Here is a 22780-nt window from a genome sequence, read left to right as displayed (position 1 = left end):
GTGATTACATAGGGCAAGTAAGATAGTTAAAATTACCTACGAATCATGCATAACAAATACATGAACCTATGCTAGCATGGCAAGTTCTAAACTTCTATATTCAATGTCACTTTAATAGAGATTAACTCGCTATCTTATATGTTAGCTACGCACATAAGACGAATAAGTACAACCAATACCAGGATATCAATCAATCACCACACACTAAGGTATCAGAACAAATTAACTATAGAAATCCATAAGTAAATCCGTTAGAACCCCATGATTATGATTAGCCCATAATAGAACTCATTGTCACCATGGGTTCATATGAAAGCATGTTAATAACACAACTACATAAGGCTAAAAAATACTTAATAAATTGTGGAGTATGTCACAAGAGTATTAAGGTTCAAAGCATAGAGAAAACTAGCATCCACTGTTACAATGAATTAAAAAAATCACGAGATAAACTAATACTTCCTCTTCTTCGTTGTTGTGTGCTAAAACGATCTTCTCAATCTTCTTGCCTTCGCTCCTGTTGAAGAAAACATCTTCTCATAAGGTTTATATAAGAGTCCAGGAGTCACCGCGCCAACGGAAGCCCAAACAGAATTGAAAACAAATAAACCAGAATCTGAAATTCTGCACGCACGCGGTCGCATGCTCCCTCCACGCGGTCGCGTGCTCTTAGCGTGTGGTCGCGTGTTACCCTTCTGGAAAATTCTTCATTTTTCTCCTGTTTGTTCTGATTTCTTTGCTCATCACCCCTAGACTGATTCCAAGTACTTCCTTAAGCTTTATTTGATGAAAACCACCTATCTAAGCAAGTTATACCCTGAAATGCAAAAACACTAGAAAACGCGTCCAATACACAAAATACTTGAGTCCAAGACACCAATTCAAGCTGTTATAAGACGCTCCAAGTGGTATAAAATGCCACTTATTAGTTGCACTTCTTGTCTTCACACCATCATCGGGATTTCCAATAATCAGATCAAGAGTATGATCCTTAGTCCATTTTCTGGCACTGGGAAGTATCCTTCTGGAACTAGATGCTCCCCCTAAATTTTATGCCTCATCAAATGCATTTGAGGCTCCCCTGAATCTGTTGGGTTATTTCCTGATGAATTATTGGGACTTGACTTATGTTCTTCTGATGTTGAATCAATATTGGATTGAGAAGAACTTTGAGATGATTCTTCAGTGTTAGCATCATCAGCTGACCTTTGTTTTTGCACCCCCTCAACTTGTGCAGGCTCATTAGCATAATGATTATCTTCAGAATCTGAAGGAGTTTCAGGATTTGGATCATTAGGATTTGACAGTTCATTAGAGTTTGATTCAGATTCCAACAATGCTTTTTCATTTGTAAAGATTAAACTTTCATGAGTGACTTCTTCAAAACCAGGAATCTTCTTATCATCAAAAGATACATTGATGGAGACTACTACAGTGTGTGTTCTTAGATTGAACACTCTGTAAGCTTTTGATGGTGAGTATCCAACAAAGATTCCTTCATCAGCCTTTGATTCAAACTTTCCAAGCTGATCAGTATGAGTTCTCAAGATAAAGCATTTCCATCCAAATACATGAAGATGTTTGAGACTGTGCTTCTTTTATTTTAGCATTTGATAAGGAGTAACACCATGTCTATTTATCAGAGTGATATTCTGAGTATAACATGCTGTGTTTACTGCTTCAGCCCAAAAGTAAGTGGGTAGTTTTGCTTCTTCTAGCAGAGTTCTGCCAGCTTCAATTAAGGTTATGTTCTTCCTCTCAACAACACCATTTTGCTGAGGTGTACCAGGAGCTGAGAATTGTTGTTCTATGCCTTTATACTTGCAGAATTCCTCCATCTTTGAGTTCTTGAATTCAGTGCCATTATCACTTCTCAGGATTTTCGCTTTGTGAGTAGATCCATTTTCAATTTGCCTTATGTGGTCCAAAAGAATTTCTGGAGCTTCATCTTTCCTGTGTAGAAAATAGACCCATGTATATCTAGTGAAATTGTTGTGTATATGTTGTGTACTTGATGATTTCATGAACAAAACACCTTGGTAGATTTTACTTAGTGAAAATGTAGCACTCGACGGATAAGGATTATAGTCCCGACGGATAACTCATTTTAGTCCCGACGGATGATGACTTATTATCCATCGAGTGAGTAGCTTATGTAATAATAAGTTTATAGCACATTTCTACATACACCTTTTATAGATTCTGTAGTAGCATATAAGTCATGTTGACTTTAACTAGATATGCTGAATAGGTTGATTAATTATACATAGATGATGTCTTGTAATTCTGCATAAGTGAAATGAAGTCAAGTGCCAAATAGCTACCGACGGATGATTAACAAAGCCATCGACGGATGATCTAATAGCTATCAACGGATGATCAATATAGTAGTCGACGGATGATCAACTAAGACATCAACGGATGATCATAAGCTCGAAGGATGATCGTGTACTCAACGGATAAAGAATTCAAATATCCGTTAACAGTGACAACACAGTCACATGCGTCGAGTGTATGAAAATGGAATGTGGTAGCCTATTCAACTGGGTTTTCGAGAACAAAGAAGCATTCCATTTTCATGCTATTATGAAGATATTCAAAGATGTTGGAATAGAGTAATGAAGTAGCATTGTATTAGATTTGATAGTTTTTGTTTTATTATCCAGTCTTATTACTTTGTAATCTTGGTGATATATAAACCAAGATGCAGCAATAGAATAGTAACTAAGAAACTAAGCAACCTAGAGAGAAACATTTGTAAGCTGTATTCTTAGCATTTCTCTCGTTCTTAGTTGTTATCATTTTTGTAAGCAGCTATGAGCTTTTTGCACACAGAGTTCTCTCGATATATATTATATATATCTCTGGTGGAATCATTCAAATCCACTAGAAAGTTTTTAAAGACTCTTGTTTTTAATTACTTGTGTTTTAATTCATTTCAAGTAACTATTTTGCATTCTGCTATTCAATTCACACTTATATATATATTTGAGTTAGAACATTTTTATTCAAGAAAAAGTTTCAAGAATTCCATTCAACCCCCCTTCTGTAATTCTTGTTATATTGTTAAGGGACTAACAATTGGTATCAGAGCAAGCTCTTGAAGAACAAAGAGTTTAAAGATCAAAACAATTCAGCAAGATGAACAAGAAGGATGTTGGAGTCAAGATTCCTTTCCTGGATAAAGATAATTACCATCATTGGAAGGTAAAGATGCATCTTCATTTGCTTTCTCAAGATGAGGCCTATGTGGACTGCATAGAAAGAGGCCCTCATGTTCCAATGAGAGCTGCAACTGGAAATGAGCCATCTGTCCCCAAGCCAAGGCATGAATGATCTGATCCTGATATTGAACAAGTCAGGAAGGATAAAAAGGATATATTTGACAACATTATCAACTGCAAAACTGCCAAGGATGTTTGGGATACAATACAGATCATCTGTGATGGAACTAAGCAAGTTAGAGAAAACAAGATGCAGCTACTGATTCAGCAATATGAGCATTTTCATAATGAAGAAAGTGAGTCTCTCACTGACATTTTTAGTAGGTTTCAAAAACTGCTAAATGCTCTAAAGTTGCATGGAAGGGTCTATCAGACAAAAGACTCCAATATGAAATTCCTTAGATCTCTTCCAAAGGAATGGAAACCAATGACAGTCTCATTAAGAAACTCACAAGATTATAAGGAGTTTACTTTGGAGAGACTGTATGGCATCCTGAAAACTTATGAGCTTGAAATAGAGAAAGATGAAAGGATGGAGAGAGGAAAGAAGAAATGAGGGTCCATTGTACTAGTTGCTCAAGCGTGAACAGGAGGTGATTAAGGCATGGAAAACATCTAGAGATGTACATGCACAAATTACCAAAGTTCAAGGAATCGAGTCTTTCTGTGATGCAGCCTGGAAAAAGAACAGGGAGAAACTAGAACCGAATTTGGTGGATGGAGTGCTAACAGATGTAGACTCGACGAATGATGAGGATCATATGTCGGATAACAAAATGGGTTATCCGTCGACTAATGAAAATCCTCATCCGTCGGCTGTAAGAAAGCCAATCAGTAAATCCAAACTTGTTAAGCTGAATGTAAAGTATGGATCTTATCCAAGAACTTTCTTTCAGGAGAATCGAGTCAAGTTAAGAAAGGGAAAAAGGCTAATGTTGGTCACATGACTGTCAAACAGTTAAGTGACAGACTTAACTAATAGAAATGGTAAAGTAGGGATTAACAAACACAATAACTACACACCTGATAAATGTGCTCCTAGAAAAATCTGTGTCAAGTGTGGTAGTGTAAATCATTTGTCTGTTAATTGCAAATATGCCATGCCTACTTCCATGTCTGTGCCACCTCACTTTCCTAACATGAATGCCATGCCTCCCATGCCTATGAATGTTATGTCTACACAGAATTTGAATGCACAGTTTGCTAATATTCCATTTGCACCTAATCCCTATTATGCTGCATTTGGTATGCCACAAATGCCATTTAGCATGCCTTACTGGAATAACATGTTCACTAATAGCATGCCATTCCCTGTTGATTATAATATGCATGATAATTCTGTTGCAATGAATGGTTTCAAAGGCCCAACTCAAATGACCAAGGATGAATCTGATATCCCCAAGTCAAATGAGATAAAGCCTAAGAAACAGAAAAAGAAAGCTGACAAGGCAGGACCCAAGGAAACTTGGGTACCAAAATCAACTTGATTTGATTTTGATGTGGTAGGGAAACAGAAAGAATCTTTGGTACTTGGATAGTGGTTGTTCAAGACACATGACTGGTGATTCTACCCTGCTCACAGAGTTCAAGGAGAGAGCTTGCCCAAGTATTTCTTTTGGAGATGACAGCAAGGGTTATACTGTGGGATATGGCTTGATTTCAAAGGACAATGTCATCATTGATGAAGTTGCCTTAGTGGATGGTCTCAAACACAACTTATTGAGTATCAGCCAGCTTTATGATAAAGGCAACTCAGTAACCTTCAACTCAGAAGCCTGTGTTGTGACTAACAAAAGAAGCAACAAAGTGGTTCTCACTGGTGTGAGAAAAGGAAATATGTACGTAGCTGATTTCAACTCATCTAATGCAGAATCTGTTACTTGTCTTCTCAATAAAGCAAGTCAGGATGAAAGTTGGCTATGGCACAAGAAGCTATCCCATTTGAACTTCAAGACAATGAATGAGCTAGTAAAGAAAGAACTGGTTAGAGGCATTCCTCTAGTGGAGTTTTCTAAGGATGGACTGTGTGATGCCTGTCAAAAAAGGAAGCAGATTAAAGCATCATTCAAGAAGAAACTTGATTCAACAATTGAAGAACCTTTGCAACTGCTACACATGGATTTATTTGGACCAGTCAATGTGTTGTCCATCTCAAGGAAAAGATTTTGCCTAGTAATTGTAGATGATTTCTCAAAGTTCTCTTGGACATATTTCCTAAAGTCTAAAGATGAGGCTAGTGAAATCATCATCAATTACTTAAGGCAAGTCAATAATCATCCTGATTTCAAGGTTAGAAGAATCAGGAGTGACAATGGAACTGAGTTCCAAAATTCAGTCATGAGAGCATTCTGTGAGGAAAATGGGATTCTGCATGAGTTTTTAGCAGCAAGAACTCCACAACAGAATGGAGTAGTAGAAAGTAAGAACATATCACTTATTGAAGCTGCAAGGACAATGCTTGAAGAATCTAAACTGCCAACATATTTCTGGGCTGAAGCTGTAAATACTGCATGCTACACTCAGAATATTTCCCTGGTTAATCAAGCAAGATGCATGACTCTCTATCAATTGTTCAAGAACAAGAAGCCAACTCTAAATTTTCTTCATGTCTTTGGTTGTAAATATTATATTCTGAGAAATCAAACTGATCAAAATGGGAAGTTTGATGCTAAAGCAGATGAAGGAATTTTTATTGGATATATTGTTGGTAAAGCATATAGAGTCTACAATCTAAGAACCAACATTGTTGTGGAATCAATACATGTTGTGTTTGATGATAAAAAGATTGAAGGACTTCAAGATGGAGATAACCATAAGAGCCTCAAATTCGACAATGTGGAGATGGTTAGTGATGACAGTGATGATGAAAGTGATCAAGAAACAGTATCAAAGGATAATGCAGAAAAATCTACTACCAATGAAGCACAAAACTCAACATCTGTCGAGTTGCATAATACTTCATCCGTCGGGAGGCAATCTGCGTTATCCGTTGGGAGACAACCAGCTTCATCCGTCGATACTCAAAATATACTATCCGTCGGGTTATCAAAAGGAGCAGGAAGTCATGATAGATCACCTATAGAAAGTTCCCTTTACTCAAATCAAAGATCCACAAACTCAGGGGGAGTTTCTAACAATCAAAACTCAATCACACATCAAGACAACAATGAGGCCTCTTCATCTAGAGCTAATCTACCTCAACAAAGAAAATGGACAAAAGATCACCCCCTTTGAGCTCATAATTGGTGATGTTTCTTCTAGAGTTCAAACCAGGAGAGCAACTCAAAAAGAATGTCTATACAGTAGCTTTCTTTCCAAGGAAGAACCAAAGAAGGTAGAAGAAGCTTTGTTGGATCCTGATTGGATTTTAGCTATGCAGGAGGAGCTAAACCAATTTGAAAGGAATAATGTATGGAAGCTGGTGCCCAAGCCTAAAGGAAAGAATCCAATAGACACCAAATGGGTATTCAGAAACAAGATGGATGAAAATGGCATAGTATTCAGGAACAAAGCTAGATTGGTTGCTAAGGGATATTGTCAACAAGAAGGAATAGATTTTGATGAAACATTTGCTCATGTTGCTAGATTTTGATGAAACATTTGCTCAAGGTCTATCAAATGGATGTAAAAAATGCCTTTCTGAATGAAGATTTGGAGGAGGAAGTCTATGTTAGTCAACCTCCTGGTTTTGAAGATCCAAATTTTCCAGAACATGTCTATTATCTTTTGAAAGCACTTTATGGATTGAAGCAAGAACCTAGAGCCTGGTATGATACTTTATCAAAGTTCCTTTTGGGAAATCATTTCACAAGAGGTACTGTAGATAAAACCTTATTCTTTAGAAATGTTAATGGCTCTAGTATACTGGTTCAAATTTATGTAGATGATATTATTTTTGGCTCTAAAGATGAGAAACTTTGCAAAAAGTTTACCAAATTGATGCAAAGTAAGTATGAAATGAGTATGATGGGAGAACTAACTTAATTTCTTGGTTTGCAAGTTAAGCAAGTTAGTGATGGAATATTCATTAGTCAAACTAAATATATTTTTGATCTTTTAAAAAAGTTTGATCTAATGGATTGCACAGCTGCAAAAACTCCCATGGCTACTGCAACTAAGCTTGAATTAAACACTACTGAAAAGTCTGTGGATATTTCAAGTTGTAATATATAATAGATGATGTCAAAGAATTATACCTCAGAAGAATGTAAAAGATTACTGGAGCTAATAATATCATCAACATCTATGATCTGAGTATATCTGAAGATCAGAAGAGTTGAAGGCAGCAGGCAAGAGCAGAATATCAAATGATGGAAGATTTCTGAATATAAAAGCTGGCTCTTTGTCAAGTTACAGGATAGGGATGTTAGCTTGATATCCTAAGCCAGATTTGCTGAAACTAATAGAGGCTCTAACTGACACTCACATCCTAGAAGAATTGGAAATACTTGTGCAAATTAAGAACATAATTGAGAAAGAATCAGACAGATCAGTCTTTACTTAATTATTATAAACTGTCAAATATTCATTGTACAAGTGTTGTATCAATTTTTGTATTATCTTATTTTCATTCTTTAACTTGGGGTTAGTCTTGTTAACAGGCATGAATTTGTGATAAGCAATCTTCTCACAAATTGGGGGAGATTGTTGTGCAAGACATGCCTGTATCATAACAAGACTAAGTCATACTGACAACCCTAAGATTAGTTGTATTGTAACCTTAATCTATAATTCATACTTGTAACACTTAATGTCTGTAAAATGTAAATGGAGCAGACTAGAGCATTTTTCTCTAAAAAGTGTCAAGCCTAAGAATTCTATCTGGAAGAAGATCAAGAAGATCATGCCTCAGAAAAATTATGAAGAAGCTTGGAGTTGAATAAATCTGTTTGGTGTAAAACATTCTAAGTCAAGATCTCTACAAGTCACAGAATTAGTGTTATAGAGAAATCATTCGAGAACTCCAGAATGACTTATCGAGAAGTCATTTAAACTCCAGAGAGTACCGATGGATGAATAACATCTACCCGATGGATGAGCAATATCTACTCGACGGATGAGCAATGTCTACCCGACGGATGAGCAATATCTACTCGACGGATGAGCAATGTCTACCCGACGGATAAGCAACATCCATCGGGTGTAGAGAACTCAGGAATTGCTATTGGAGATATCGATAAGTCAGATACCCATTGGAGAACTCAGATATATCGACAAGTATACATTCATTAGAGAACTCTGAGTTATCGATAAGCCAAAGTCCATTAGAGAACTCTGAGTTATCGATAAGCCAAAGTCCATTAGAGAACTCTGAGTTATCGATAAACCAAAATTCACTAGAGAACTCAGAGTTGTCGATAAGTCAAGTTAACAATGAAGTTTCAGAGATATCGACAAGCCAACATGCCTATCGAGATGTCGAGTTCTCTACAGCTTAATTGGAGATCTCGAAGTGAAGAGATTTCTCTAAGTACAGAATTGTAGAACAGTTCAATATCCAAGGTTGCAAATCAACAAATAATTTACACAGCTGGATTGACAAGTCTACAAAAAGCAGCTTGAGAGATGTGCAAGATTAATGGCAAAGATTAACTGACAGAGGAGATTAAAGTAATCACGGGATGCTAAAGATATGCTAAGCCAGAAATGGAAGATTTGATTTTCTATAAATAGAAATGACAAGTGACAGTTTAGAAAAGCTAATAGCATGTTTATTATCCACCGTGTAAACCAGCAGTTAACTGAGTTATAAAGTTAACACTGGTCCTCTAGTTAAGTAGAACAATCAGAATAGAAAATTTGTGTGTTCTCTCTCAAGAAAGAAGCTAAGTTCTAAAACAAGAACTTAGAGATTTTGTAGCAAAACACTGCTTGATTTTTAATATAAAATTAAATGAGTTTTTAAAGATCTTTGTTTTACATATTTGCACAGCTATTTATGTTTAACATCCATTCTACTAAATCATTAACAACTACCAACTGCTAAAGCCTAAGTCGCTCAAAAATCAAACATTTAAGCCAAAACACATTCACCCCCCCCCCCCTCTGTGTTGTATTCATACCTAACAAGTGGTATCAGAGCAAAATCTGAAAGTAAACAGATTTGATCTTGGAAAAATGAATACACAGAAAATCAGTATTATCAAGATTCTTCCCTTTGATAAGGCCAATTACACTTTATGGAAAAAGAAAATGTTGCTGTTTATAAGAATGGCCAATCATCTATACATTGTTATCCTCAAGAATGGGCCCTTCACTCATGTAGTTAGAGTTGAGGAAACCACAGATGGAGATATGGTTATTCCATCTCATTATGCTCCCAAGGATCCTTCTGAGTATACTGAACCTGAAAGAGAGAAAGTTTCCCTAGACAGTGCTTTGCAACTGATACTAATTGAGTCACTTGACAATGTAATGTATAATAACATTGTCAACTGTGATACTGCTAAACAGATCTGGGAAAAGATTGAAATACTTTGTGAAGGAACTGAGGAGGTTAGGTCAAATCAAAGAAGAATATTGATTTCTCAGTGTGAGGGTTTTATGGCTAAACCAAAGGAGGGTATTACTGATGTGTTTGAAAGGTTTAATAAGCTGATAAATGAGCTTCATGATAAATTTTATAATGTCGAAGAAGTGAATTTGAAGTTCTTGCTTACTCTCCCTGATCACTTGGAACAGAAAATCTCTGCAATTAGAGAAGGAAGGGATCTGAGTAGAATCACACTGGAAGTGCTCTATGGGGTTCTGAAAACTTATGAACTTGAAATGATTCAAAAGAAGTCATTAAGGGCTGGTCAAGGATATGTAATGGATGGTTCAAGTGCACTGATTATGAATGATGGCCAGACTTCTAATGATGAGCAAAGATCTTCAACTCCAGCAACTTCTACAAGTGAGAAAAGAGTCAATGACACTGAAGAGCAAGTCATACTGGAATTGGATGAAGAAGATGAGTTCTACACTCTTGATGAGCTTGATGATCTAGATAAATCAATGGCTTACTTGGCTAGAAAATTCTCTAATATTAGAGTAAAGAAACCAAGATTTTTCAAGAGCTTTTTTATACTCATTTTATTTTATATTTTATACGAGGCAAAGGACAGTCCTTCAACAAAGACAGCTGCTGGAAAGGAAAAGGGAAGTAACTCCTGAGAACAAAACTGGCTACAAAACTGGATATGTTGATAGATCAAAAATAAGGTGCTTTAACTGTGATGAGTTGGGCCATTTTGTTACAGAATGTAGGAAACCCAAGAAGGCAAAGAAAGTTAAAGCCTATCTTGAATTGGAAGCAAAGTATGATGCTCTTCTAAAGAAGCAACAAGGGAAAGCTTATATTGCTGAGGGAAAGAGCTGGGATGATTCAGATAATGATGAAGATGAAGAAGTTGGAAACTATGCATTCATGGCCTTGGAGCAAGGAGATTCTTCATCATCTAAATCACAGGTACCAACTCTTACCAAAATTGATTTAAATGTGAGTCAATATAAGGAAACTGTTGAAAAGATGAGCACAGAAATGTTCCACATTCATACAAGCATGGTTGCTGCAAATGAGGAAGTTAGCAGATTGAAAAAGATCAATGAAAAACTTGAGAGTGAGAAACAAGAGACTGAATTGTTACTGGTTGAGCTTGATACTACTAAGCAAGAACATGCATACTTGAAGAACAAATTAAAGTGTGCAATTAAAATTGAAGCAGTATTGAGAGAAAAGCTGGAGAAGAATGAAGTGAAGCTGAAATCCTTCATAAATGCTTCTGATTTGATTGGCCAATATCATGAAAAGAACAAGCCATGTGCAAACATTGCCATTGGTCTTGATTATGAGGATTTGAACAACAAGAGGAAGTCTGTCAGTGACAAAGGGAAATCAACTGAAACTGAAAATGTTCCAATTATTTTGAAGAAAGTTGAATCACCTTTGTTCAAGGCATGTGAAGTGAACTTCAGTGAAGAAGAGTTGATCATTAAACAGGAGATAGCTGATGAGGACAAGGGAAAGAAAAATGATGAGACACCTCAGTCTTCCATCTCTGTTGAAACACCAAAAGCCAATCAAGAAACTAAGGAGCCTGTGAAGGAGATTAAAGCTGAACAGGTCAAAAAGATAAAGAAGAATAGAAATGGAAAAATTGGGATAAACAAAAACAATAATTTTGCTTATGTTGCAGATGCTCCTAGAAAGAGGTGTGAGAACTGTGGATCAATGAATCACCTAACTCATCTTTGTAAAAAGACTGTTAGCAATCCACCTGAAGGAGTCTGCAAATATAATGAAGCTAAGACAAATGATCCCTATTCATTCTGTGACAAATTTGACTGCATTCCCTGCAACATGAAAGTGATGAAGAGTTGCTACAAATTGAGAATTAATCTCATAGAATCAAAAGTTGGTTCTATATCTGAAAGGGAAAATGCTCAATAGTCTATGAATTCCATTTTTACTCAAAATTCTCATTCTACTTCTGCAAAATCAGTTAACAAGAAGAAAGTGCCCAACACAGCTTGGGTAGCTAAACACACTTAATCATCATTGTGTGCAGGGCAAAGGGAAGAAGGTCATATAGATCATTGATAGTGGATGTTCCAGGCATATGAAAGGTGATAAGGCCCTGCTATCACAATTTGAGGAGATGGTTGGCCCTTTGGTGGAGACAACAGCAAAGGATTCACAATGGGATATGGCAAGATTGTTTCTGAAAATATTGTCATTGAAGATATAGCACTAGTTGCTAGATTAGAAGTAAATCTCCTAAGTGTTAGTCAATTTGCAGACAGAGGTTTTCAAGTTGTTTTCAACAAAGAAGATTGTGCTTTTATTAGCAAAAAGACTGGTGAAATTGCTCTTAAGGGAGTAAGAAAGGGAAGCTTGTTTGTTGCAGACTTAGACTCAACAAATAAGGAAGAAGAGTGTTGTTTCTACACCAAGGCATCAGAAGAGCAAAGAAAACTGTGGCATAAAAAGCTATCTCACTTGAATTTCAAAGCAATCAACACCTTAGTCAAGAAGGAGCTTGTGAGAAACATGCCCAATCTGGAATTTACTCAACTGGAAGTTTGGGAAGCTTGTCAGAAAGGAAAGATGAGAAGATCAAGTCACAAGTCAAAATCTATGAATTCCATAAGTGCACATCTGCAACTTATTCACATGGACTTGTTTGGGCCAGTAAATGTCTTGTCCATTTCAAGGAATAAATATGCCCTTGTCATGGTTGATGATTTTCCAAGATACACTTGGGTTGAGTTCATGTACTCTAAAGATGAAACTCTAAACATTATAATTGAGCACATCAAGAAAATTGAGAAGCAAGCTGAAGGAAAGGTTAGTGTGAAAAGATTGAGAAGTGATAATGGAACAGAATTCAGAAACTCAACATTAAGTGAATTCTGCAAAAGCAAAGGCATTGTTCAAGAATTTTCAGCAGCTAGAACACCTCAACAGAATGGAGTAGTTGAGAGGAAAAATAGAACATTGGTTGAAGCTACTACAACTTTACTACAAGATGCTCAGTTGCCAACTAGTTTTTGGGAAGAGGCTGTTAATACTGCATGCTACACTCAAAATAGATATCTCATCAACAAAGCTCATGGAAAATCACCCTACTCAATCATGTCTAACAGAAAGCCTACAGTGAAGCATCTACATGTTTTTGGAAGCAAGTGTTACATTCTAAAAGATAACTCTGAATATGTGGGAAAATTTGACTCTAAAGTTTATGAAGCAATTTTTCTGGGATATTTATTGGAAAGAACAGCCTATAAAGTTTATGTGATTGATCAAAAGAAAATTATGGAAAGCACAGATATGACTTTTGATGATGACAAGTGTTCAGGCTTGGAATGCCTTGATGAAAATGATGTTGAAGCCCTTGCATTTGGAAATCTAACCATTGATAGTGATTCTGATGAGGAAGATGAAGTTGTGACACAACAAGTGACAAATGAAGAAACCTCTGAACAAAATCATGGAACTCTTCAGACACCTGAATTTGATGGCACAAACTCAGGGGGAGAAGGAGAAAATGGAAATGACAGTCATGGTAATACTGAAGAAAATGATGAAGACACTAGTCAACAGACACACACCAGAAAGTGGGATAGGAGTCATACAGTAGAAGCTATTATTGGTGATCCCTCAGCTGGTGTGAGAACTAGAAGTGCAACTGCTAATGAATGCCTACATGTATGTTTTCTATCTCAAGTAGAGCCCAAGAAAACTGAAGAAGCCCTAATGGATCCTGACTGGATATGTGCCATGCAGGAGGAGCTGGATCAGTTTGAGAGAAACAAAGTTTGGAAATTAGTTCCTGCACCGAAGAACAGAAGCATAATTGGAACTAAGTGGGTGTACAGGAACAAAATGGATGAAAATGGAATTGTTACTAGAAACAAAGCAAGGCTGGTTGCTAAAGGCTACACAAGAAGAGGGAATTGACTATGATGAGACTTTTGCTCCTGTTGCAAGACTAGAAGCAGTAAGAATTTTTCTGGCATTTGCTGCACACTCAAATTTCAAGGTGTATCAAATGGATGTCAAGAGTGCTTTTCTCAATGGTGAACTAGAAGAAGAAGTTTATGTGCAACAGCCACCTGGCTTTGAAGATCCAGAATTTCCTAACTTTGTTTACAAATTACTTAAGGCTCTATATGGATTGAAACAGGCACCAAGAGCCTGGTATGACACACTGTCAGAATTTCTACTCAAACATGGTTTTACCAGAGGTACTATTGATAAGACTCTCTTCTACAAGAAGCATGGTGAAGATATGATCCTAGTTCAAATCTATGTGGATGATATCATCTTTGGATCTACAAATGAAAAGCTTTGTCAAAGATTCTCTAGGCTAATGCAGAGTGAGTATGAAATGAGCATGATGGGAGAATTGAGTTACTTCCTTGGCCTTCAAGTTAGTCAAAGAAGTGATGGTATGTTCATCAGCCAAACCAAATATGTGAATGACTTATTGAAGAAATTTGGTATGGTGGATAGCTCACCAGCATCTACACCAATGTCTACTGCAACCAAGTTGGATGAAGACAAGAAAGGCAAGAGTGTGGATATTTCAAGCTATAGAGGGATGATTGGATCATTACTGTATTTGACTGCTAGTAGACCAGACATCATGTTTGCTGCTTGTCTATGTGCCAAATTTCAAGCCAATCCAAAGGAATCACATTTGATGGCTGTCAAAAGGATTTTCAGATACTTAAAGGAAACTCCAAACTTGGGATTATGGTATCCTAAGGGAACTGGTTTTGAAGCTATTGGATACACAGATGCAGATTTTGCTGGATGCAGGGTTGATAGAAAAAGTACTAGTGGAAGCTGTCAATTTCTTGGTCAAAGACTTGTGTCCTGGTATAGTAAGAAACAGCAATCTGTGTCAACTTCCACAGCTGAGGCTGAATATATAGCTGCTGGAAGTTGTGTGCTCAGGTGCTTTGAAAACGGAATATTTCACAAAATTCTAAGTAAACGGAATATTTATTACGTCATATCTTCAGTATGTGAAATTAATAAATAACAGATCAAAAGAAGCAAAAAGTATGAAAAACTGAACAAATTTAATTCATAAATAATGTTCATAAAAATACTTTTGACATACTTAGTCTCTAAATTTCTCTGACTTATTGACACATTTACATGCTTATATAATTTCTTGCTTATGTGGAAATATGTTAGTCCAATGTGAGTAGACTAGTATATTATTTGTGTTGTTTTTCGTATGCTGATAGTGATAATTTTATCTGATTGTTTGCTAATAGGGAGAGTTACTTTTTGTGTAGGGAGTACACGCTTATTTGCATGGGGAATAGTTACTCTTTAAAATAAACTAATATTCTTGAGTACTTGCATGGGGAATAGTCACTAGTCATTTCTAGCTGTCTAGTAGGCTTATGTGATTATTACTCCTATTATCCGGGCAACTCAAGAGTCTCTTGATTTCTATCTTTACTCCCTCTATAAAATAAAACGATTCACTCTTTATCACTCATCACTCTCCTACTCTCAACAAAAACATCAAATTTCAAACTCACCTTCTGTTCATCTCTCTCTCTCTCATTCAAATGGATGCCCCAGTCTTCTACAGACTTGTTAATGGAGCTTATCAACCGGTCCATAATTTGGATGATGATCTAGTGTACTTTGATCCTTTCGGACTTCGTGTCCGCCTCAAGGGGGTTGTTTACAGCCCCTTTGATATTCCACTTGAGGTCTTTTACGAACTCTCGTGGGATGATCAAATTGACATTCTTTTCTTTGAGATGGAAGCCTCTTTCGAGCAGGAGAGACGAGTCAGGGTGGCTGAGCAGCAACGCCTTGCTGCGTTGGAGTTACAGGAGAGGATCATCTCTCTTTCACACTCCATGTCCAGAGCTTACCAGCGCAGGGCAAGGAGGTTGGAGGCTGAGAAGAAGAAGTCTAAACTAGAGTAGTTAGGATTAGGATTTACTTGATGTAATCTGCATGTTAATGTACTCTGTGTTTAATATTAATGAAATTATCTTCTTCTTTATCAATTTGTTTTTGTTGCTTGATTGTTTATGTCATGATTTCCTTGTGTTTACAAATTAATTGATTATTAGTTTTCCTGTCATAATGCTTGCAACTGCATGTCTCAATGGTCATGCCTAATCAATACAGATAAATATGTTCAATGCATTACAGGTTCAACACAATCCACTTAGACAATAACAGGAGATTCAAGTTTCAATAAACAGGTATTTGTGTTAAATTACAGCTAAAACATTTCAAAACCAAACTGCGGTTTACCCAGGCACAGCAACACAAACACAAACTCAAACACAATCCCACTCAGGTAACTCTCAAAAGGAACCTGTTTTACAAAAGGAAAAAATTTCCAAAATGTTCTTCAGTTGTTCTGATTGTTTGAGAAAAAGAAACTGGTATCACAAACATGGAAATTTATCAGCTTTTTATGAGTATCACTAATGCACCTTCATGTGCACAAACAGTCTTCACAGACTGAAAGGTTTGAGGGTAGTACTCCTGAGGGGGAGCTATCTAAATCCTCTCCAATTCAATTGGAGGTTCCTCAAGAAGGAACAACTCCCCTCATAACTCTAGCAGAAGCTGTCTCAGCAGTCAAAGCTAGAAGAACAATTGCCTATGACAATGTCATAAGAAGGGCAATCTTATCACATTTATGTGACAGTGCTCTGCAAGGTGCACAAAGGTTTGAGGCTGGTGTACATGATAGTAACCCAGTCAAATCATCTCCAATTCCAATGGAGGTTCTCACTACAAGTGGAGGACAACACACTGTCACAACCACAGAGCAATCTGTGAGTCAAACTGTGACCCCAGTCATAGATGCTTATGCACTCATTTTTCTGGTGAAATGAGTATGATTAGCCCTATATGGTCTTCCTCTAATCATATGATCACAGATTACCTCTTCTCAGCCACCTCTTATTTTTGTAGGTCAAACAACATTTGAGCCTTTCATGTGAGGATAAGAGAAAAGATTGAGTGAAAAAAAAGAGTAAGAGAGGTAGGATCCTTCCTGGCAAAAGGAGAGGTAGATAAATGTATGGATTTAGTAATCCTTGTGAGGGAACTCTGACTCTCAAAAGTCATGAGACTAGTACAGTGAGAATTGATGAGACTACTTATTCAAAAGAACAGAGAGCTTAGGACTTTTATCACTAACAGACTTTTTCTGTAAATCTAAGTGGAGCTTCTATTTTTTTTAAATAATCACCATGAATCTCAATGAAGCTTGGAGCTGCAGACAGTGTTCCAAATGGACATTGACAGCAGCTTGAACAATGTGCATTTAGCTGGATCTTTCTTCCTGGAGATAATATCAAAAAGGGGGAGAATATATCTAAATGTCAAAAATAGCTAATGGATGTTGAATAAATCAGAATGCAACTCAACAAAAGAAAACCTGATGGGAAAACTGGTTTTGGTTTCTGCATTTAGTTAAAGTTTTGACATCATCAATCAGAACTTGTGCATAATTTCATAATGAACAAGTTGGGGGAGATTGTAATATATAATAGATGATGTCAAATAATTATGCCTCAGAAGAATGTCAAAGATTACAGGAGCTAATAATATCATCAACATCTATGATCTGAGTATATCAGAAGATCGGAATACTTGAAGGCAGCAGGCAAGAGCAGAATATCAAAGGATGGAAGATTTCTGAATATAAAAGCTGGCTCTTTGTCAAGTTACAGGATAGGGATGTTAGCTTGATATCCTAAGCCAAATTTACTGAAACTAATAGAGGCTCTAACTGAAACCCCCATCCTAGAAGAATTGGAAATACTTGTGCAAATTAAGAACATAATTGAGAAAGAATCAGACAGCTCAGTCTTTACTTAATTATTGTAAACTGTCAAATATTCATTATACAAGTGTTGTATCAACTTTTGTATTATCTTATTTTCATTCTTTAACTTGGGGTTAGTCTTGTTAACAGGCATGAATTTGTGATAAGCAATCTTCTCACAAATTGGGGGAGATTGTTGTGCAAGACATGCCTGTATCATAACAAGACTAAGTCATACTGACAACCCTAAGATTAGTTGTATTGTAACCTTAATCTGTAATTCATACTTGTAACACTTAATGTCTGTAAAATGTAAATGGAGCAGACTGGAGCATTTTTCTCTAAATAGTGTCAAGCCTAAGAATTCTATCTGGAAGAAGATCAAGAAGATCATGCCTCGGAAGAATTATGAAGAAGCTTGGAGTTGAATAAATCTGTTTGGTGTAAAACATTCTAAGTCAAGATCTCTACAAGTCACAGAATTAGTGTTATAGAGAAATCATTCGAGAACTCCAGAATGACTTATCGAGAAGTCATTTAAACTCCAGAGAGTACCGACGGATGAATAACATCTACCCGACGGATGAGCAATATCTACTCGACGGATGAGCAATGTCTACCCGACGGATGAGCAATATCTACTCGACGGATGAGCAATGTCTACCCGACGGATAAGCAATATCCACCGGGTGTAGAGAACTCAGGAATTGCTATTGGAGATATCGATAAGTCAGATACCCATTCGAGAACTCAGAGATATCGACAAGTATACATTCATTAGAGAACTCTGAGTTATCGATAAGCCAAAGTCCATTAGAGAACTCTGAGTTATCGATAAACCAAAATTCACTAGAGAACTCAGAGTTGTCGATAAGTCAAGTTAACAATGAAGTTTCAGAGATATCGACAAGCCAACATGCCTATCGAGATGTCGAGTTCTCTACATCTTAATTGGAGATATCGAAATGAAGGAATTTCTCTAAGTATAAAATTGCAGAACAGTTCAATATCCAAGGTTGCAAATCAATAAACAATTCACACAGCTGGATTGACAAGTCTATAAAAAGCAGCTTGAGAGATGTGCAAGATCAATGGCAAAGATTAACTGGCAGAGGAGATTAAAGTAATCACGGGATGCTAAAGATATGCTAAGCCATAAATGGAAGATTTGTTTTTCTATAAATAGAAATGACAAGTGACAGTTTACAAAAGCTAATAGCATGTTTATTATCCACCGTGTAAACCAGCAGTTAACTGAGTTATAAAGTTAACACTGGTCCTCTAGTTAAGTAGAACAATCAGAATAGAAAATTTATGTGTTCTCTCTCAAGAAAGAAGCTAAGTTCTAAAACAAGAACTTAGAGATTTTGTAGCCAAACACTGCTTGATTTTTAATATAAAATTAAGTGAGTTTTTAAAGATCTTTGTTTTACATATTTGCACAGCTGTTTATGTTTAACATCCATTCTACTAAATCAATAACAACTAACAACTGCTAAAGCCTAAGTCGATCGAAAATCAAACATTTAAGCTAAAACACATTCACCCCCCCCCCCGTGTTTTATTCATACCTAACACAAGTTATAGGGGCATGGTTGGCTCACTTCTGTACTTAACAGCTAGTAGGTCAGACATAATGTTTGCTACATGTTTATGTGCTAGATTTCAGGCTGATCCTAGAGAATCTCACTTAATAGCTATTAAGAGAATTTTCAGATATCTCAAGGGAACACCAAAACTTGGCATTTGGTACCCTAGAGATTCTGGTTTTCATCTAACTAGTTATTCAGATGCAGATTATGCAGGTTTTAGAATTGATAGAAAACTACAACAGGATCCTGTCAATTTCTAGGAAACAAGCTTGTGTCCTGGTTCAGTAAAAAGCAAAATTCAGTTTCTACTTCTACAGCTGAAGCTGAATATATTGCTGCTGGTAGTTGCTGTGCACAGATATTATGGATGAAAAATCAATTGCTAGACTATGGTTTGCAAGTTGAGAGGATTCCTATTTTCTGTGATAACACAAGTGCAATTGCCATCACTGAAAATTCAGTACAACATTCAAGGACAAAGCACATATATATCAAGTACCACTTCATAAGGGAACATGTAATGAATGGTACTATGGAACTACACTTTGTTCCAAGTGAGAAGCAGCTTGCAGATATCTTTACCAAGCCACTGGATGAATCCACCTTTTCAAGGTTGGTAAGTGAGTTAGGTATGCTTAATTATTCTTAAATTTATATGAGATAATTTGCAAGTTGATATGCAGCCAGAAATTTAATTGATTTTTCAGTCCTGGATGAAATTTTGGCTGTCAAAATTTACATCTCGACGGATGATCCCTATCCATCGAGTTTGATCATCCGTTGGTATACTATTTGCTAATAAAAATCAATTATTTTTCTGGATTATTTTATGACTCGACGGATAACAGTCAATCCTCATCCGTCGAATTATCTTAATCTCAGCCGTTAATTCCCTGAACATTATCCATCGAGTATACTTACAGTTTGTAAGCATAACACGACAGATAATGGGTGGAATTTTTACAGTTTATTTTTAAATGGCTATTTTAGGCAATTTTCATTGGTTACTTTATTTTACTTTATTATTTTTAGCAGTTATTTTTTAGATAGTATAAAAGCTTATTTCATTTTAATTGCTTTTCTTTTATCGTTCTCAAATCAACTGCTCAAATTTCTTTCTCTTTCAAAGCACTTACTCTTTCTCTTCAAGCTCTCATTCTCTAACAATGGCGCCCGTTGTCAAGATTATGTCTCAAACTGGGTTTATTTATGAGAAGAATAATTTCACTACACTAGTAAACAAGGGTATTCAGCAATCTGGTGACTATCACAAGATGATGGACTTTGTGAAGAATTGCAAGCTTAGCTATGCCATGCTAGAATCTCCCACAATCTTTTGTGAAGTTGTTGAAGAGATGTGGACCACTCTACATACAACTCAACAGATAAGATAATCACACTCACCATTAAAGGTAAAGAATTATGTATCAATAATGATGTTATAAAAGCATGTTTCAAGATTCTTGATAACACTGTGACCTCACCACACACTGACACTGATATAATCAATATGCTTAATTCCATGAACTATGCTCTTTCTACTTCTAAGTTAAGTGACATTAGGAGATTGGGCCTTAGGAAAGAATGGAGTTTTATGTGTGATGTAGTGACAAAGGTCTTTTCAGGTAAAGACAGTAATTTTGATTCAGTCAATATCTCCATGCTTAACATGCTCTACATGCTAGTTACAGATAAATTCTATAATTTCAGTGACCTTGTTTTGTTTGAGTTAGGTTTTAAACTAGGAGAGTTAAATAAGAGAGGTAAGAATGTGTATTATGCTAGATTCTTTATGATGTTAGCTAATCATCTCTCTGAGGGTATTGTGCTTGAGAACCCTAACAAAAAATTAGATTGTTGGGTTCAAGAGAGAAGGCTCATTGCAGATTTGAACAGGGCCAATCATCACAAGGAGGTGCCACTGTTCTGTTTCCCTGAAATGGAAGCACCTCAGGTAAGTGAGGTAAGTTCATCTATTCCTACCATTATTCCAACCTCACTAATTTCTTTGAGTTCTAGTGTGGCTATGGCAACTGAGTCAATGACCCAACAGTTGCCTACCCAAGCTACCAAACCTGCAAATATTTCAAAATTCAAATCAAAGAAAGCCCCCTCTGGTATCTCTCAAAAGATGCCAGTTGGAAAATCCACCAAAACCAAAGAGGGTAGTGTGCAGGTGGGTAAGACAGGTGAGGGAAGGGGTGAACATAAAAGAAACCCTAAGGATAAGGATGGAAAGTTGAGTGGTTCCCAGCCTAGCCACACTGCAGTTTCCCAACAAACTGCAGTGCTTAAAAAGAATAAAAACTCATTGCTAGCTGCATCCTCCCAAAAGGATGTAGTTATTGAACATAGCTCTCAACCAAGAGCACAGGCCAAGAGGGTTAGGGACACAAGCTCACCCCAAGCTTATGCCAGAAAGAAGAAATATAAAACCCTTTGGGATGCACAGGGTACACACACTGTGCAAACTGGTGCTAAAGACAAAGTCACTGCACCTTCACAAATTCAGCTTGATGTGACTCCAATAAATGTGGAGTCACAACCAAAATATATAGTAATAGAAGCACCTCAAACACCAAACTCACCCACAAACTCACTGGATGTGGATATGATAAACACATCAATTCCTGATTCCCCTTCTTTAACTTTGTTGGGGAAGCCAAAATCTAGTGCAAGTGAGCATCATCTTTTAGATGATTTGTTGGCTCACTTGCCCATTTTTTCAGGAACCGTTGAATCATCTATGCCCAAAATATCTTCAATCAGCACAGAGTCCACAATAGTTTCCATTCCTAGTTCATTCATTTTTACTCTCTCGATGGATATTGCTCATCTGTCGAGTAGTGGTTGTATCCCGACGGATAAGCTTAGCAGCAGTTAGCCGTCGGATAGCAAAACCACTCACTCGATGGATATCACTCATCCGTCGAGTATCTCTGTACAGCTTCAAACTTCATTTATTTCAAGTGTAGAAGAATTAGTGGTTGTACAGTCACTATTAGGATTGAGAGAGAAGAGTGCTTTGAGTGAGAGTCTGGGTTGCTCCCAGGAAAAAGGAGAAAAAATGAGTGAAATTATGCAATCCATTTCTTCAGGATTGGCAAAAGAAAGTGAGAGGAGTCCCACCTTAAAAGGTGAAGGTGAGGGTGTGAGGGTGGGGAGCCAGGGTGAGACCCTGATGCAATAAAAGAGAGAAAATGAGAGAAATACAGGTATTGGAGCTATAAGGATGGATGTCATTGCTAGTGAGTTAATGAATGTCCAGGATGCAGACAGGGAGGGACTATCTCAGCAACCTAAAGCTGTTATAGATTCCACCTCCCTTGATGCTGAGGCATTTACTCACCTTGTTCCAGCTTATCAACTTCTAGCTGAACAGGGCAATGACAATGCAGAAAGGATGCTCAATCTGGTGCATACCACACAGTCTATGATAAGAGCCAAGGATGCTATCACAGCTTTGCCCTCTACAGCTAGTGATGTGGATTATGAGACTGGTGGCTCAGCTGATTTCTTTGGTGATGAAAGTGGGGATAGTGAAGATGAAGTAATGGACATAGGGGGAGAAGTAGGTTCCTGTTCAAGATCAGGTATGCCATCATGGGCATTTTTCAAAGCACTGTGATGAGCACTACTTCAAGAAAACCTT

This window comes from Apium graveolens, chromosome 8 (genome assembly GCF_009905375.1).
Source record: "Apium graveolens cultivar Ventura chromosome 8, ASM990537v1, whole genome shotgun sequence".
Classification (NCBI taxonomy): domain Eukaryota; kingdom Viridiplantae; phylum Streptophyta; class Magnoliopsida; order Apiales; family Apiaceae; genus Apium; species Apium graveolens.
The sequence above is the reverse complement of the archived record's forward strand: the minus strand, read 5'-3'. Positions refer to the sequence as shown.